Consider the following 6,000-nt stretch of genomic DNA (forward strand, 5'->3'; position numbering starts at 1 on the left):
CGTTTGGCATGCTTGTAAGCCTTGCCTAATTTGTGTTTGCTTTTGCCTGCCTCAGCCAATTGCACAGGTGGGCACATAGGTTCTGTTGCAAGAAATGAGCTAGTCGGTTGTGTGACCATTACCTTTTTTCCTAATTATATAGCTTATTTGAGTGATGTTTATGTTAAAAGTAGTGTTAGCAGGGTGTCTACCAACGCACAAATCCAGGAATTCTCGGTGATTTTGAATAGTATGGAAAAACTTGGGGGGGGGGGGGACTTGTGGAATTTGTGCTTCTATCAGGGAAAATTGGGTGCGCTCTATAAAGGAAGCGAAATTCATGGTGTAATGCTGGCTCAAGTAACAGCAAGTCAAAAGTGGGCAGCCCTCCGGAGCCGTCGCTGATGGCGCCTTCTGAAGTCGCTGGTTCCAGTGAGAACTCGCTTCATACAGCTTGCAAGAACCCCCCTCCATCTCCAGATCCCTGTACGCTCCCCTTGTGTTCTGGCGTGTTTCCCAGACTCATGAAAGGTGGAAGAAAACTTTGTGCACCGCGATAGCTTGTTGTGGCAGCGTAAGGGAGTCTTCAGGGGCACAGGCAGTAGTAGCCTTCAATCCTATGCTGGAACACGTGGCACAATCTACTTTGGTTTCTAGTTAGTTGACGCACGTTGCAAATCTTTGAGTTGCGAATCTAGCGTAATAATGAAACACATTCTCTTAATTTTCGTTCGCAGCTCGGTTCAAAATACATCTTGAGTATCGAATATAGACATTGTACCCCGTTTTAACGGTTACTTTTAATTGCAAGCCGGGGAGAAGACAAGGACAAAGAAAAGAGAGGACACGACGAGCGCTTAAGCCAGTTCACCAGTGTTGTGCGAGACAACCCCAAAATGAAGAACTGCTGTGCAGCTATACGCCTCGAGCGCGGCCTGTAGGGGCGCCACTGAAATCCCCCTAGCGGCCCATTTCGAAAGCAGGCGCGGGAGTCCGCGCATCGCTCCCCAGTGCCGCCGCTGCTTTTGCGGCACGTTCATGACTGAGATTTACCGTTTGTGGGCGTTTGAAATTCATGTTTGTGTGGAGCAGTCACTCGGTTCGCAAATGGGGTGTGTTTACGAGAGTGTAAATGTTTCCGACGCGATCTTAGTGTGGTATTTTCGGTCTGTATAAGCGCCAGGTGTGTGTCACAGGCCAGCGTCGCGGAACCGGCGTATGATGGAGCCAATTGTAGTTACACTGACCTGAATTTACTAGCCGTGTCTCCGTAACCACCGGTTCCTCAGATGTTCATGCTACGGCTATACACTACGATTTAAATCGGTTTTGTGCGCTTACATAATCAGCGGAGCACTCATACCTGACAGCACACCAGTTACGTTTGCCAATATTATCCCTCAGATATTGATCACCACCATTTACAAGCCAGCCTGTGTTAATTACGGGAATATTCAACAAAAGTACGATGGACAATGCATAATTATACTCGGGGGATCAGCACACGACAGAGTCGTCTTGTCGTGAGGTGCGCGCCCGCAGACCTTCATCTGCTACATATATCCTCTGCGAGCAGCGCGGAGACGGGCTTACAATATAATCCGCGTCCGCGACTAAATGCTTCTTTGAAATATCGTCATATGGCACAGGGAGCCTGCAGAATAAACCAGAAACTGAAATCAGAGGGCCTTATCACATACCACACTCTTCCAACGACACATTTCATCGCTCGTTGAATTAACAGCCTACCCTGTATACTTCCAAAAATGCTTCCGCCGTGCGATCAGCTCTTCGTTGAAGTAGAAAAACAAAAGGAAAGTGAACGCCAGATTTATATGTGGAATTACTAAAACGTTCATTGCTTGATTCCGCTCCGCATTTGTACACGGCGTCCCCCTCCCCGCCCCCCCTCCCCCCCCCCCCCCACCGATTTCGCGAAATTGCAGTGCATTTCGCGTATAGTTGGTCTAGTGAAACCTACCTGGCTTAAGTTTAGACGAACGTCTTTAGTGTACCAGACGCTGCACTGTTTTTTTTTTTTTTTTTTTTTTTTTTTTTTTTTTTTTTTTCAATACCGTTAGAGCTATTAGTATGTTTCTAAATTCCGCATCGGCACAACATTTATTTTTCTGTGGTTTCATTTCCTTGGTTCTTGCTATGGCGTGTGTGGGCACATATTTAACGACGCACAGGCTTGGAATATACTTTACATTTTCGCATGGTTTATATTTCGCATGGTTTATATACTTTACATTTTCGCATGGTTTAATCACATCCCCGAAACATATTTTTCTGCAACGTATATATTCGAACCGAAGCCGCATTCGTTGTCCACGCAGCAAAATGAAGCCAACCTCTCATTGTGCCAGTATGAGGTCTAAACGAGGCGTCAGTAGAATTCATTTGTGCCCGATGTTTTGGAGGTGACATGGGTGATATGTTGCTGCCGTCGCCGACGCCCGGAAGAGCGGCGACGAAGCGCGCAGAACCGCGTCCCCGGGTACCTCTTGCAGGCGATCGCGTACTCTACGAAGACGCAACTGCTTTTTAAGTGACTTAAACGAACCATTTGCCTATAGTCGTCACCATAACAAGTTTTTTTAGGGCGCGGAAAGGCGAAAAGAAGCGAAATAGAACCAAAACACTGCACAAGCCCCTATCAGTCACGCAGCGCAAATCCCGTCAACGCCGCGGAGAAGCGGCGGCAGGCGGCGCAGCGATCGCGAAGCTCGAGGCGTATAACCAGCACAGTGTGCACAGTATGCACTAGTGCTTTGATGTTTACGCTTTCATAACTTCATTGTGTACCCCACCATTTTTGTGGCTATACAATAAATGTGCGCTAAATTTAAGTGCAAAAAGCTCATTCTGCAAGCTTGTATTCCCCGTTTAATTTGAGTTGGGTTTGTCAGCCTCAGTCAATCGCAACGCGCTGCCCATAATGCATTGCATAACGCAGAGTGGAACAGTAGCTGGGGTGTCGCATGCCTATTCTTTTGCTCATTATGTAGCTTATTTGGGAGAAATTTACCTTAAAAGTGGTTTCAATGTTTTTCTAACTAGGCAATCTTTGAATAGACCAAACTTTTATTTTGCTTTCATGGCCCCTTTAAAGAGTAAGGGTTATATAAGAGGCTTGAGGGAATTGCTTTAAATGTTTTATATTTACTCCAGCCAACTTGAATTATTTCAGGCAACCTGTGAAATATTTTGTGAACATTTCAGACACCACCTCGCACTTCAAATTAGCCCCAGTTCCAGTTGCAGTGTTATCATTGAAGCTGTACCTTGGCTATGAAGTGTGCGGTTGTGAGATTAATTGTACCATCCAGAGATCTGTCTGGTCTTTCGTTAGTTCCCTCTTAGCTGCAGCTGCTTTTGTGTTCTCCCGTTTGGGGGGCTGTGGTTGAAGACAACACTGTACCCACCACAGGAACTACATTGGGGACCTAGCGGCGTGGCCCCCACGATCACGTATTCTGCTGGTCCCCCACCATGACCTACGGCTGCCTGTGGACCAGGGCGTTCGGGTGGGATGGTGGTACTGGGGCCGGTCGCCTAGAGCACATCCTTGGAACCACCCCAGTACGTGCCTGCGGTCGGCAAGCTGCATGGTAAGGGCGCCCATGACACGCAACAGGTGGCAGCTGTTCTGGCACGTGATGGAAGCACCATATGTATTGACATGGGGGGCAACATGGGCAACCCTCCATGGGGGGAGTGAGAAGTTTTTCATTGGAGAGGGCATCAGACAAGGGACCTAACAATGAATGGAATGGGGCTGGTACCAAGGGGTCCAAGGACAGGCCATTTCACTGAGCTGACTTGCAGCTAGCTTGGACAGGGCGTTTTTGAGGCTTAAGTTAGAAATGGATGACAGGAGGGCAGACTACAAGTACATACTTATTTATAGGTGGCAAAATCTAAGCTACTCAAAACCACCCAAGAAATGAGCATGACCACTTCCACCTCCTTCTAAGCAGTCGTCGAATGCCTAAATCATTGCTACGTGACTGAAAACATAGCTCCTAGATGGTGTTTTTCACTCATGAGGGCCACCACAGGTGACAAAGGCATCACCCCTATCAAGTATATGGAGAGCTTCCGCATGGTCTCAGCATGTTTGTGCTCAGCGTGTTTGTGCTGATACAAACACACAGTTTCCGTAAACTACGGGGCAATACCTCCCACTATGAATAGGCTTGGCTAATTGCTGATGCGTGCTTCCTTAATCTACAACGTTAACACCACCTGCCTGTCTGACTGACAAAGGACATCCCGCGGGAGAGGGGAACACTACACACGTCTCACTCCGCTAGTTTCTTTGCATGTGAAACCACACTCGCTCCTGTCCGGCCATGGTCATTTCTTGGTTGAAGGCGATTCCAGGCAGTATTGATTTGCTGGTAAGTTTTAAACACAGTGCTGCAGAGTTTAATATAAAACCTCCTTGTTAAAAATCCCCAGGTCAGTCATTCATCCGGAGCCCTCCACTATGGTGCGCATCATTACCTGTGCAGAGTCTGTGCATTAAACCTCATAATCGATCAAAACCCTCCTTGTTCAGTAATGGACTACTGCTATCAAGCCTACTCGTTCAGTTTGGACGCTAATGCGAATGTGTTCTCCAAACTTGTTCGACCACGAAATGCCAATTGTGTTAGTGTCATTTAGTATTCTCATATAGCACCGAACTTTGCCTAGTGACATGGGTACATAGTTTGTTTTTAAGTATATAAAAGCCTGCATTACGTAGTCAACAGGCCAGGCTATGCACGGGGGATCTTTCTCTTTTGCTGCGTCTTTCTTTCTTTCTTGGTTTTTCATGCATGTGTGTGTGCTTACTAGAAATTTAAAAGTTGCAGTTTGACCCCAGAAATCTGCCCTCAAACAGACTTTCACTGCTCCAAAACTTTTTATTGCTCCAAAGCTGCTCCGAAACACCATTATTCCTGTTTCCTGAGCTGCTCCAAAAGACTAAGCCCGTTTTTATCCCTGTGTATGATACGTGGCTAACAAGTACTGTGATATTGGTATTTCGGAATACTTTTTGGAGCTATCTGCTCAGCCCTGCTCCTCAGTATGTGAAAAAAAAAAAAAAAAAGATTACTGTGGCGATGTCATTGAAATTGTATTGTAATATGTAGTTTTTTTTTTTTTCCCCGCAAATCGTGCTATGAATTTTTTTTTTTTTTTTTTTTTGACAATGAATTTACAGTAGGGCGGCACCATATGGGGCTTGATCTCATCTAGGATGGATGCGGTTATTGCTTACCATTTGTCTGCTGTTGAGTGCAGGTATCCTGCCAGTGCAGATTTTGGACTACCGTATTTATTCGAATCTAGGCCGGCCCCGAATCTAAGCCGACCCCCGAAGTCCGAAGGCGCGGAAAAAAAAAAAACTTACCTCGAATGTAGGCCGAGCAAAAAGGCGAGGTCAGCGTTCACAAAAAGAAAACACGTTTATTGAACATGAAGATGCGGTGCTGGAACTCAATCAGTTTCTCCTCAAAATCACCGGGCAACTTCTGGACGATTGAGGTTCGACGACGGAGGCTAAAGCCGAAGTGCTTCATGAATTTCTGTAGCCAGCCCCGACTGGCTTTGAAGTGTGCCCGCGATAAGCCTCGTTCCCTTAAAAGCTCCCTTGCTTTTGCCTGGAGCACTTCCGTCGTTACTGGAAGGGCAGCTGCTCGCTGCGTCTGAACGAAGTCAGCCAATGCCATCTCCATTTCATGGTGACGGCATTTTCGTGGTCCGGTGATTGCCAACCTCGTTGCGGCGCACGCAAATATCCTCTCCCGTTGCGTCCTCCAACGACGGACATTTTTTTCATCCACGCCGAAGTCCCGCCCGGCTTGAACGTTCGACGACAACTCCGCAGCTAAAACAACTTTTCTTTTAAAAGCGGCACTATAATGGCACCGCTTCTTTTTGCGCTGTCAAAACCAAACGCCACACCGCACGCAGGCCACTGTCCGCACAATTCAAAATGGCGGCCTATGGCCCTTAAGTGGCTAC

At 47.0% G+C, this 6,000-nt stretch overlaps 1 protein-coding gene across 2 annotated transcripts in view; it reads left to right on the forward strand.

Annotated features, from left to right (window-relative positions):
- The window catches only part of Als2 (Amyotrophic lateral sclerosis 2), a 74,148-nt gene that overhangs the window by 65,444 nt on the left and 2,704 nt on the right, over window positions 1-6,000 (forward strand). For both annotated transcript variants that reach the window (XM_077687342.1, XM_077687343.1), the window contains one exon: window positions 3,413-3,593. The gene's annotated coding sequence lies outside the window, so the exon portion shown is untranslated. The remainder of the gene's footprint in view (window positions 1-3,412; window positions 3,594-6,000) is intronic.

This window comes from Haemaphysalis longicornis, unplaced genomic scaffold (assembly GCF_048455015.1).
Source record: "Haemaphysalis longicornis isolate Haplotype H1 unplaced genomic scaffold, Haemaphysalis longicornis Haplotype H1 scaffold_1, whole genome shotgun sequence".
NCBI classification, from domain to species: domain Eukaryota; kingdom Metazoa; phylum Arthropoda; class Arachnida; order Ixodida; family Ixodidae; genus Haemaphysalis; species Haemaphysalis longicornis.